Genomic DNA, 13,132 nt, shown 5'->3' on the forward strand with positions numbered 1-13,132 from the left:
ATCATTTTAGAAGATTGAGAAACCAGCCCTACTTCCTGTAAGGTCAAGACACGTTTCCCTGTCCAGGTTCCTAGACACCCCAAAGGCAAGTTCTCTGTCAAACTCTGACACTTAAAATGCTGATAGAATTTTTTCCCCTCTGGATACCATCTGTTGATTCAAGTCAGCATTACATCTTGTCCCAGAGAGCTCCGGGCAATCCTCTGATTTTCCTGGACTGGATGGAAAATGGCCATCATCAAAGACCAAAGAATGTTCAGTCATATTCCAGAAAGGATGGAGGGAGGGCTGGAGGAAAGAAGAAACCGAAGCAGACATGCTCCAGCTTCACCTGTGCTGTGCATCCACACGCAGGACTGATTTTCCAGAAACGCTACCCTGTGTTGCTGTGTGTGTGCGCATGTTGGAGATGGGTTATTCGTCTCTGTGCCTGGTAGCGTATTCCATTATGGAGCCATCAAGAAGTGCCGGGATGCTGTTTGGTATGACCCTTGTTTTTTCTTCTTTGTATCACTTTTTGGGGTGAACATTTAGAAATAGAGCCTGGCTTCTTTCAGTATCTCAACATGTAATTTTCTTAGAGCAGCTTTATTTAGGCTTCCCTTGTGGTTCAGACGGTAAAGAGTCTTCCTGCAATGCAGGAGACCTGGGTTCGATCCCTGGGTCAAGAAGATTGAAGGAAATGGTAACCCACTCCAGTACTCTTGCCTGGAAAACCCCATGGACAGAGGAGACTGGTGGGCTCAGTCCAGGGGGTCGCAGAGAGTCAGACACAGCTGAGCGACTTCAGCTTCAGTTTTTTCAGCTTCATTTAGTTGGAAAAGTGAGTAGTACATTAATGAATTCTTCATCCTTCATAGAGGAAAGCTAGGCTAGGGGAATCCCAGATCAACACGTATATTTGACTTCTGCTGAAATCCGTGGACTTCATAAAGTCTCCTCTCGTCCCTTGCTCTCCACACTGAAATATATGAACTCCCATTCTGCAACAGAAAACAGATGTGAGGAAAAGGAGGACAAGCAGGCTTCGGGTATGAATCCCTGTTGAGTCTAATTGTCACCCAAGAACCATGGCTCTTTTCTTTCACATTCACCACTTGCTTCCCTAGGAGGAGATAAGAGAAAAACTGAAATAGCAAAGTAAGAAAATGGCAAGAACAGATTTTTTTTAAAAATCTAGGTGACATTTCAATAACAACAGAGTGTACAATGTTCAGGATATTAAGGTCTTATTTCTGGGGAAAATCAGAGAAACATGGCTCAAATCCAGGAATACAGTTGAGGAGCTAATAGAGATGTCTGTTTATCTATTGTATCTATCTGTTTAAGCCAGGACATATTAACAGTTTAAGAAAAGACATCTAGAACTATCTGTGATAGTGGGTAGAAGTATAATGTCCTATAGGCTAGAAGGGTAACTTAGATGAGACTTGGGTCTGCTAGCCCTTGGGGCAAAGCAATGAATCCATTCTGGGTCAAAGGAGGCAGCTGCTATGTGGATACCCAGCCCATCAATGATGACGTGGGAACCCATGGAATTGAAGGCTGCACAGCTCCAAGTTTTCAAGCACTTTTAATATATAGGTTCCTGTAAAGTCCAAAACAGCATTAAGAAGCTCAATCAAAATCTTTGCATGGACCTGGAGATAATTGTGGCTAACTCTTTGGAGATCTCTGTTCAGTTAATAATAAACATTATTATCAAGGAACACTTAGAGCTAAACACTTTATAACAGGTCGTCTCATTCATTCTTCTCAGGAGGCAGCCCAGAATAATGTTTCTTTGTGGTTAAGGTGGTAAAAAAATCTGCTCCTTATGCAGGAAACATGAGTTCTATCCATAGGTCAGGAAGATCCCCTTGAGGAGGAAATGACAACCCACTCCACTTGCCTGGACAATCCCAAGGATGGAGGAGCCTGGTGGGCTACAGTCCATGGGGTTTCAAAGAGTCAGACACGACTGAATCGACCTAGCACTCAATGGAATTACTGAGATCGCCAGATTCTTACCATAGCAGCCTGCCTGATTTGTTGTGTGACCATAAGAAAGTCTATTCATCTCTCTGAGTTTCTCATCCAGAAATGAAAGGATGTGATTAAAACCTCCCTCAGCTCCAGGAAAACTTAGGTTGCACTACCACCACTTGTATTTTTGTAGTAACATAAGCTATAATCTCTTTGACCATGGTAACCCAAATGGCTTGTCAGAGTGAACTGTCCATCCAAGCCTTGTCATGGGCCCTTGCCCAGATGAGCTGCACAGAAATACCTTCATCTTGTAAGGTCACCTCCTTTTCCTTCCAACTTTTCTCACTTTGCAGCCATTTCTTTTTTTTTTTTTTTTTTCTAAATGATATCCTATCTCTCAAAGAAGCTGAAGGGTATCTAGAATGTCAGGAAAACTGCAGGAAGGCCCTATGTGGTGTGATTAAAAGCCTAGCAACTGAGGATGATATTTTCTATAGAAAGAGACACACATAGGTCAAGTTGGTTTTTTTTGGTAACAAAAGGCTCATCCATACACATATACACCAGCACACGCTTGCATTGGCAGAGCTGCACACACTTGCATTGATGGAGTCACACTTTTATCCCAAAACACCATCCCTCTAGATGGTGTCTCTCCTTCCCATGCCTTAGCGCCTCCCACCCCAAAAGCTTTCCCAATTCTTTGCTTTTGTCTTCATCATCATTTATCAATTTGGTTTTTATTCATTAGAAAGTTGTTAGTATAATTAAAAGATTGTGGACATTGCACCACACTGACCAGGTTTAAATCATAGTTTTGTCATATAAGGTCAACCTAAGTAAACTTGGGGTTCTTATCAGAAAAATGGGCCTGCTAATATCTGTCTTTCAGAGATCTTATAAAGACTAAACGTTGAAAATGCCTAGAGCACTATGAACTTCAAACAGTTACTTTACATACGTATTTGCCTTTCACATGTGTTTCATCATCTCTATCAGGTTTCGGCTCTTTGATGAAGTCTGTGCCATATTCATGGGCTTCCTTGATGATACAGATGGTAAAGAATCCACCTGCCACGTGGGAAATCCGGGTTCAGTTCTTGGGTTGGGAAGACCCCCTGTAGAAGGGAATGGAGTCCGCTTCAGTATTTTTGACTGTAGAATTCTATGGACAGAGGAGCCTGGAGAGCCACAGTCCATGGGGTCACAAACAGTTGGACCAACTGAATGCCTAACACACACACACACACACACACACACACACACACACCATATTTATTTCTACTCCCTACAATGCCTGACGTAGAGAACAGGTGACATTTTCCATAAATATTTGTTAAATGAATGTATAACTATTTTGCTATTCATTTGTAATTTCATACTCACTACCTTTAGAATCAAATTGAGTTTTCAAGATTCCATCCTCCATTATCTATGATGTGGATAGTAAAATAAATTGAATGTAAAAATATGGGAAAATTAGGCAGAAGGCCTTATGTTATTTGGGAATGAAATGAATCATATCAAAATTTCAAGACTCTATCCATGAATTTTCTGTAATATGGGTAGTAAAATAAATTGAATGTTAAATTATGGGAAAATTAGGAAAAGGACTTGATATAATGTAGAAATGAAAATGGATCCTTTTGTACATGAGCTTAGAAACGAAGGCTGTATCTGAATAATGTGTGTTGTTTGCTTTTTTAGTTGTGTTATCCTTAATCCCTTTCCCAACATTTTACTGGATTCTTGAAAGCCATTCTCTCTGCATTTACACTATTTCAAAACATCTGCTGCTTTGGGGTTCAAGCTGTGCATTAGGGTTCCAAGAATTTGCTGAGAAATTTCAAAGTAGGTCTCTCCTCTGAATGACTCAGTAGGAAACACAGTAGAAATCTGCTCTTTTATAAGAGTGCTTATAACTGTCTTGAAACGTTTAAAACCTAATTCCTTTACAACTGTCGTGTCTTTTTATTTCCTACAAACTATATTTTTTGCTATTTACATCTTTTTATGGGACACTATGGTCCAGCTGAGCCAAGGGACCAAATGTAAACAATTCAGGTCTCCTAATTGCAAGCTTAGATGCTTTCTTTCTAGCTGTGGACCACCTAATGCAGTGACTGAAATTGTCTGATCATCTATGAAGCCACCATGTTCAAACTCATCTCATATCCCATCACCCTGGGAGACAGGAATCGATGAACCCTCGTGACTTATGACCCTGAGCCCCTCATCCCAATTCAATCCACATATCCCCTTTTATGATGTATGCCCATTTGGTTTTAATCTTTGTGCCCCTCCTGATTACAAGCCTCAACACCACTTCAGCTCCCCTACTTGTCTTCAGTGCAAATCCACTATCCATATATAACTGTCTCAGTCTGACCTGGAAAACCTCATCCCCTCCTCCCTGGGCAGACTTTTCATGTCACTCAGAGGCTGTTGACCTTGTCCTCTTGATTCATCCTGAGTTCAGAGAGAAATGAACCAGAGAGAAATTAAGAGCTTCCTTTAAATAATATTACTAATGGTAAACATAAAACAACACAATTTGAATGACCCTCAGGATTGATTTGCAATATTTTATGGTAACATTAGAAGGTGTTAAAAATCTGGGAAATTTCCTTCCTTCTATATAATGGCTACATTGTTGTTGCTTTATCTCAAGTGGTTTCTAACACTTTTGTGACCTCATGGACTGTAGCCCACTAGGCTCCTCTGTTCCTGGAATTCTCTAGGCAAGAATATTATAGTGGGTTGCTATTTCCTTCTCCGGGGGATCTTCCTGACCCAGGGATCAAACCTATGTCTCTTGAATTGTAGGCAAATTCTTATATCTAAGTCACCAGGGAAGCCCATATAATGGTTATCTCAGTTCAATTCAGTTTAGTTGCTCAGTCGTCTTAGTGACCCCATGAATCGCAGTACGCCAGGCCTCCCTGTCCATCACCAACTCCTGGAGTTCACTCAAACAGTACTCAATTAAACATAGACAGTGGTGCAATATAAGGCGGCTTCGTGGAGAAAAGCACAAACACATACAAACAGATGCCACTGTTTAAATGAAGGACATGAGTCTTTAATTCTCTTCTTTAAATAACAGTATTAGCCACTCAGTCCTGATCGACTCTTTGTGACCCTGTGGACTGTAGTCCACCAGGCTCCTCCGTCCATGGAATTCTCCAGGCAAGAATACTGGAGTGGGTTGCCATTTCTTCTTCAGAGGATCTTCCCAATCCATTATTTTATACATATATTTTTTATTTAAAAAATAAAAGCATTCTTTTAATGACAGCAAAGAAAAGAAACACATACTGTAATTCTCTTTGTCCTCATTAAAAATGCAAAAATTGAAATATTTATTAAGACAATGTTTGAGATAGAGTATGGAAGAGTCGAATTATTTATACATAATTGTTTAATGGGCAGAAGATCTAAATAGACACTTCTCCAAATAAGACATACAGATAACTAAAAAGCACATGTAGTTATGACCAACATCAGTAATTATTAAAGAAAAGCAAATAAAAATTACAATTTGGTATCATCTCACGCTGGTCAGAATGGCCACCATTAAAAAATTTACAAAAAATACATTCTGGAGAGGGTGTGGAGAAAAGGGAACCGTCCTCTACTGTTGTTGCGAATGTAAGTCAGTTCAGCCTCTGTGAAAAACAGCATGGAGGTTCATCAGAAAAGTCTACATAGAATTACCACATAATCCAGCAATCTCACTCCTGGACATATATCAAGTTCAGTTCAGTTCAGTCGCTCAGTCGTGTCCGACTCTTTGCGACCCCGTGAATCACAACACGCCAGGCCTCCCTGTCCATCACCATCTCCCGGAGTTCACTCAGACTCACGTTCATCGAGTCCGTGATGCCATCCAGCCATCTCATCCTCTGTCGTCCCCTTCTCCTCCTGCCCCCAATCCCTCCCAGCATCAGAGTCTTTTCCAATGAGTCAACTCTTCGCATGAGGTGGCCAAAGTACTGGAGCTTCAGCTTCAGCATCATTCCTTCCAAACAAATCCCAGGGCTCATCTCCTTCACAATGGACTGGTTGGATCTCCTTGCAGTCCAAGGGATTCTCAAGAGTCTTCTCCAACACCACAGTTCAAAAGCATCAATTCTTTGGCGCTCAGCCTTCTTCACAGTCCAACTCTCACATCCATACATGACCACAGGAAAAACCATAGCCTTGACTAGGCGGACCTTAGTCGGCAAAGTAATGTCTCTGCTTTTGAATATGCTATCTAGGTTGGTCATAACTTTTCTTCCAAGGAGTAAGCGTCTTTTAATTTCATGGCTGCAGTCACCATCTGCAGTGATTTTGGAGCCCAAAAAAATAAAGTCTGACACTGTTTCTACTGTTTCCCCATCTATTTCCCATAAAGTGATGGGACCAGATGCCATGATCTTCCAAGAGAACGTTATAATTTGAAAAGGCACGTGCACCCCAATGTCCATTGCAATATTACTTATAATAACCGAGGTCTTCAAGTCTAATGCCAGACTTTTCACTAAGTGAGTCTGACTTTGGACAATACACAATATTGAGGAGCTCTTGTCCATGCAGATGTTTAAGACATTCTAATATGTCTTAAACAGTAGTCATGTATGGATGCGAGAGTTGGACTGTGAAGAAGGCTGAGCGCCAAAGAATTGATGCTTTTGAACTGTGGTGTTGGAGAAGACTCTTGAGAGTTCCTTGGACTGCAAGGAGATCCAACCAGTCCATTCTGAAGGAGATGAGCCCTGGGATTTCTTTGGAAGGACTGATGCTGAATCTGAAGCTCCAGTACTTTGGCTACCTCATGCGAAGAGTTGACTCATTGGAAAAGACTCTGATGCTGGGAGGGATTGGGGGCAGGAGAAGGGGACAACCCAGGATGAGATGGCTGGATGGCATCAATGACTCGATGAATGTGAATCTGAGTGAATTCTGGGTGTTGGTGATGGACAGGGAGGCCTGGCGCGCTGCGATTCATGGGGTAGCAAAAAGTCGGACACGACTGAGCGACTGAACTGAACTGAATATGTCTTCTCAAATAAATTTCCATTAAGACACAAGCATTTTTAAGTGTAGCCCTGCTTAACAATATTTGCATGTCAAGCCAAAGACAGATACAGAGAGGACCTCAGAGACTCAAGAAGAAGAAGTTCTGATGGTGGAAACAGCTCCCACAGTCTTGGAGCAGTTCTGGGAACAGTGGGAGTGAAAATGAGCCCCCAGATGAAATACAGTGGCAACCTAGGATCACCATTTCATGGGCTGCAGTACTTCAGAACTGTAAGAATCCCTCCACATTTTCGTTTTGATCTCGCTCATTCCCCGATGGTTCAAGTGGTTAAGAATCTGCCTGCAATGCAGGAGACACAGGAGATGCAGGTTTGATCCCTGGGTGGGGAAGATTCCCAGGAAGAGGAAATGCAACCCTCTCCTGCATTCTTGCCTGGATAATCCCATGGACAGGGGAGCCTGGTGGGCTAAAGTCCATGGGGGTGGTGAAGAGTCGGACACAAGTGAGCACACACACATATATCCTAGAATCGTACAGGTCAATGAATTGTTAATAATCAATTTATAGTCTCTACATGTTTAAGCTGAATTCAGTCAAATAAGGGGTGAAAGATGAAAAGAGACACACAGAGTGTCCAGTTTTATGACCAGAGATCTATCTTGGTTCCTTGGAATACAGTTTCTTTTTGTGGTCTTTTCAGTATGTTACAGATGAGAGTTCTTGGCCTCCTAGATCAGTAGAAATTGATAAGAGGCCAGATGAGAAATTCAGACAAGACTTTACTGGGGCCCCTGTTACAGCAGGGGGTAAGAGGGGAAAAAGTAACAGTTTCCCTTGCTAGATCCACAACGGGGAGTGAGCTAGCTCCTTAAATAAGGATGAAGCTAAGGAGAGGTCCCGGGGCAGTCAGCTGTGTGGCTTAGATGGTCTGCCCACAGCCCCTTAGTGGTGTGTGCAGCACCCTGCTTTTGCTCCCAACTCCCTTCTTTTGCTTCTCTCATAGCTCAGTTGGTAAAGAATCCTCCTGAAATTCAGGAGACCCCAGTTCTATTCCTGGGTCTGAAAGACCCGCTAGAAAAGGGATAGGCTACCCATTTCAGTATTCTTGGGCTTCCCTGGTGGCTCAGCTGGTTAAAAATCCACCTGCAATGTGGGAGACCTGGATTTGATCCCTGGGTTGGGAAGATCCCCTGAGAAGGGAAAGGCTACCCACTCCAGTATTCTGGCCTGGAGAATTCCATGTACTGTATAGTCCATGGGGTCACAAAGAGTTGGACACAACTGAGTGACTTTCACTTTCATTTTCCCTTTCTTTGCTCCCTCCTCCTCAGAAGTGGCAGTTGGGCTTTTGGTTCTTTTGTATCTTGCTGTCTATAGTTTGGGCTTCCCTTGTGGCTCAGATCGTAATGAATCTGCTTGCAATGCCAGAGACCCAGGTTTGATCCCTGGGTCAGGAAGATCCCCTGGAGAAGGAAATGGTAACCCACACCAGTATTCTTGCCTTGAGAATTCCATGGACAGAGGAGCCTGGAGGGTTACAGTCCATGCCCCAGCTGCAAATGCACGCAATTTTTTTTCCCTCTCTTATCAGTTCTTCGTATTTTGTTGCTCCAGGAGCCATTTTTTAGGTGCAAGTCCTGAAGCAAAGGGTCTCAGGGCCCAAATCCTGGCCTGTCTCAAGACCAAACATGCTCAGCAGTCTCTCCAAGCTGTGAAATGACTCACTTCTACCATCCTGTGATGCTATGCAGGAATGATTCCTTCATGCAAATGGAGGTTAATTTTTCCTAACTAGCAGAAAGCTATGCAAGTACAATCAACTCAGAAAGGTTTTTGTTTTTTCTTTCCAAGAAGCAAACAAACTTTTAAAAGTCTTCCTTCGCACACACCTTTGGCAGGTGCTCCCTGTTCCTCTGAGTTCCTCAAAACCAGAAGGAAAAGTCTCTCTATTGAAATGCTAATGAGGGAGCAAACTGTATAATAAGATGGCATCCCCTTTGGGTCTACATATAATTTACACATAAAATAAAATTGCACACGGCCTTGTTTCACAGCATATTTGTTTAATTATCCACTTTTTAGGATGCTTTTTTCTTCAATTAAGTTTCAATATTTAAAAGAGGAATAAAAGTGTCAGCTTATCTGCACACCTGATAATTAAACATAGTGTGGGGAATAATCGCATTATCTAAACAGTGGAAATTTGTCCAACTCTAATAACTAACATTTAGCAAGGGACTTTCTCTTTTCGTCCTCTTCTAAGGATGGCCTTTGAATTTCTCTTTCCCTTTCTCTCTAAGGAAAGAAGATCAAGTTGCGAGAATGACAAATGCCGCCACGTTTGTAGACTTTGTTTTACCAAGAAAAGATGGATGGGAAACTCTGCCAGAAGAAACTCTAATTTCTGCTCAATTCACATTTTTCCCCAAAACGAAAAGTTGACTGACATAAGAAACGAAAGAAAAGAAAACAGCAATTCACTGCGTTTTTACTCCTCTACTTTTAAAGTTGGGCATTTGGTCTGGGTGAGCTGCTCCATCATAATTTACAACTGTGTCTTCTTTGAGTTTGTAACATAATAACAAAACAGTCCACAGTTTATTTAAAATAATAATTTTATTGATAATAAGTAAAGTGAGCACTTACTCTCTGCAAGGTATTGAAATGCTTTTTTCAATGAGTTTTGTTATTTTCAAAGCCTAGACTCACAATTGCCCTTTCATACTAAAAATAGGCCTCATCTCCTTCTAATATTTTCATACTGGAAACCAAGGTAAAACCAGTTTGTTTCTGTATTGGCCTCAGGTAGGGAGGAAAAAAAAATCCCTTTTAATAAAAATAACAAAAAATAATTAAAACTACAAGGAGAGAAGAGGAGCATTTGTTAAATGCACTTCTTTTAAAATTGAGGTATAGTTGATTTCATGTAAGTGTATAATATGGTGATTCATAAATTTTAAGTTTTACTCCATTCATAGTTATTACAAGATATTATCTTCCCTGTATTGTACAATTTATCCTTGTAATTTAGTTTATTTATTTTCCTTGTAGCCTATCTTATACTAATAGCTTGTACCTCTTACTCCCCTACCCCTCTAGCACCCCTCCCCCCTCCCTCTCCCCGCTTTTAACCATGTTTGTTTTCTACGTCTGTGAGTCTGCACCCTCCCTTGGTCCAGCCTCACCCTGTTCTTCATTCCACATCCTCTCCCGCTAGTGTCCCTTGTTATGGTGTATTTTGATTTTCCCATTTTTGTTTTTGAGGTTAAAAAAATGCAGAGAGGGCTTATCATCTTCAATGATACAAGCAAGAAATTCTAAGGGCTGAACTGGAACATCAGCTACATCAGTTTTCTTGGAAGTGGGAGACTTTCAGAAGACACGTTCAAGTGTCAAATGAGAACCCAACAGCGCCCATCTCTGGAGTCGCTCCAGATCAGCGCAGCTGGGCAAGACCATGGCCAGAATGCTCTACTTCCTGGCAGGCCATGCAGGACCCCACTGCCACCAGCAGCACAACCGCCCTCCTCTGCCTTGCTCTTCAGCCTATAAAGGCAGGGCTGCACCGTCCAGGTGTCTGGTCCATACCACGGCTTAGGCTCCACAGGGACTGGTTGCTTTAGTGCCACCCCAACGCAGGGGAGAAAGGCGGTCTAGAAGAAATGAGTGTAATAGAAGGAGAAAGCCTGAGCTAATAGAAGCTTGTCCATCAGGGATGCATTTTTCTCTTGTAAAAGAATTTTCTCATCTAATAAAAAATCCAGATAGAGGTCACTCCAGGGATGATCCGCTACTCATCAAAGTCTTTAAGGACCCTGACTGTTCCTACCTTTCTGCTACATTATACACACCATATAAATGGATGTCCCCGCAGGCTTTCAAGGTGTCTACAGCGGCTCCAAGTTCATATCCTCTCACAGCAAGGTGCAAAACAGCAAGAAACAGAAAGAAGCGGATTCTCTCTCTCTCATTTATTTCTTCTAAATATGTGACGGTCCTTAATCTAGAGGCACTACCCACAACATTTTATCAGTTCTCTTGACAACTCACCTTTTTTTAAAAAAAAGAAGAGATGAATAAGTCAAGACATCCTCCCATTCATCTACTCATCCATCTGTCCATGCATGCATCCATCCATTCTTCCAAACACTCATCCGCTCAAGGACCCACTTCGACTCTCTTCTACTTCTATATATGTGTCAGTATCTCAGTCATACCTGACTCTTTGTGAGCTCATGGGCAGTAGCCCACCAAGCGCCTCTGCCCGTGGGACTTTACAGGCAAGAATACTGGAGTGGATTGCCATTTCCTTCTCCAAGGGATTTTCCCGACCCAGGGATCGAATCCTCATCTCTTTGTCTTCTTCACTGGTAGGCAGATTCTCTACTGTCTGAGCCACCAGGGAAGCCGACTTCTACTAACAGTTAACTTCAGTGTTAGACCTTGAGGATTCAGAGATGACCTGGTTAGGTTTCCGTGTTCTGCCTCAGTCCTCACACTCTTCCTGGGGAAGGTGATGCATGGAGACAGACCAGCTAATGCAGCGTGGTGTGTGTTATATGTGTGTGCCCACTGGGCACCTGGAAGTCAGAAGGGGCAGTGCTGGACCTCTGAGATCCAAGAACTTAACGAAGATGGTAACCCTTTCCTAGAATGGGGAGTTATACCACTCTAGTACTGTACATGACTTCTTGTTCAAATCCAATCTTCAAGAAGCATGGCTCTGAGCAACTTTGAACTCCCTTATAGATGTCTAACGCTGTCATTCAAGTCGTTATCCCAAACTACCATCACCAACTACTGAATACAGGAGCTCACCACTGTCAACCCACTTTAATTTTGCAGATGTGAAATTTTTTCATTGAGTCGTAAGCTTTCAATACTACACTATAAGAAGAAAAGTGATGCTTTGAACCCAAAGAAGAATTAAGTATTCTCTTTATGCCTTGGGGAGAAGAAGGCAGAGTATACGTATCAATAGCCTGTTGATGTGATTTTTCTAGGAGCACAGAGAAGCTTGAAGAACCCTCTGTGTGAAGTTGGTAGAGCCTCAGTTTCGGAAGAGAGAGGTGTTTGGAGAAAATCTTCAGAGGAACCATATTCATGGCTGCTCTTTGTGTGACTGATGGGGATCTCCAATTTCACTTTCCAGTGTGTAACTACCGCCACTAGACTGCCTCCAACAAACTAAAGAGGGAACCCTTGAATGCCTACTTATAGTCGATTTGGTTTTAGCTACATATCAGTGAAAATTGTTTTTTAATTCTGACTTTTCTTAAAAATAAATAGTCAGGGATGCTGTATTTCCTCAGCTCTCCTATTAAAAGTCCATCTAAATTCCATCAGCTTTATTAGCTCAGATGAACATTAAATTTCTTCCAAAGGTGAGTTATCATTATAAAATTCCATGGTCTGGCATTTGCCTTAGATTCAAAATGCTTGCAAGGTTTAGCTTAGCAATCCTTTCTCAACAGTTCTAAGGCTGGTTCTCTCTCTCTCTCTCTCTCTTTTTTTTTTTTTTTCTTTTTCTGATTAAGCACCTTCTAGTACAGAGCTTCATTCATTCTTATGTTAATTCCTTAGCTTATTCACTGATTTATTTTTCCATTCATTTATTCTGCAGACATTTGCTTCATCTGCATCTTGCAGCCCACCCACACAAAGGCACACATTTAAATTTTTAAAAAGGCCCCTCGACCTGGATGGACCTAGAGATTATCATATTGACTGAAGTAAGTCGGATAGAGAAATACAAATATACCACTTATACACAGAACCTAAAAGAATGGTACATACTGCTATATTTTAAATGGATAACCAACAAGGACCTACTGTATAGCACAGGGGATTCTGCTCAATGTTATGTGGCAAGCCAGATGGGAGGGGAATTGGGGGGAGAATGGATACATGGATATATATATACGGCTGAGTCACTTTGCTGTCCACCTGAAATTAGCACATCATTAGTAACTGGCTGCACTCCAATAAAAGATAAAAAATCTAAGAAACTGTTTTCTAAAAATATTAAAAATGGTAGAAATGAACATATTTACAAAACAAAAATGGAGTCACAAATGTAGAGAGCAAGCTTATGGTTACCGGCAGGATGGGAATGGGGGAGAGACAAGTTGGGAGGTT

General features: G+C 41.8%; 1 long non-coding RNA gene across 7 annotated transcripts in view; it reads left to right on the forward strand.

Moving 5' to 3' along the window:
* The window catches only part of LOC114109133 (uncharacterized), a 58,726-nt gene that overhangs the window by 42,609 nt on the left and 2,985 nt on the right, over positions 1–13,132 (forward strand). For 2 of the 7 annotated variants that reach the window (XR_009597136.1, XR_006056908.2), the window contains one exon: positions 9,295–12,726. This is a non-coding gene — a long non-coding RNA (uncharacterized LOC114109133). Of the gene's footprint in view, positions 1–6,029; positions 7,264–8,608; positions 8,824–9,294; positions 12,727–13,132 lie in introns of those variants that run through there. The other 5 variants (XR_009597137.1, XR_009597138.1, XR_009597140.1 and 2 more) reach the window with 5 other exon arrangements.

The sequence above is a fragment of the Ovis aries genome, chromosome 18 (assembly GCF_016772045.2).
Source record: "Ovis aries strain OAR_USU_Benz2616 breed Rambouillet chromosome 18, ARS-UI_Ramb_v3.0, whole genome shotgun sequence".
NCBI lineage: Eukaryota > Metazoa > Chordata > Mammalia > Artiodactyla > Bovidae > Ovis > Ovis aries.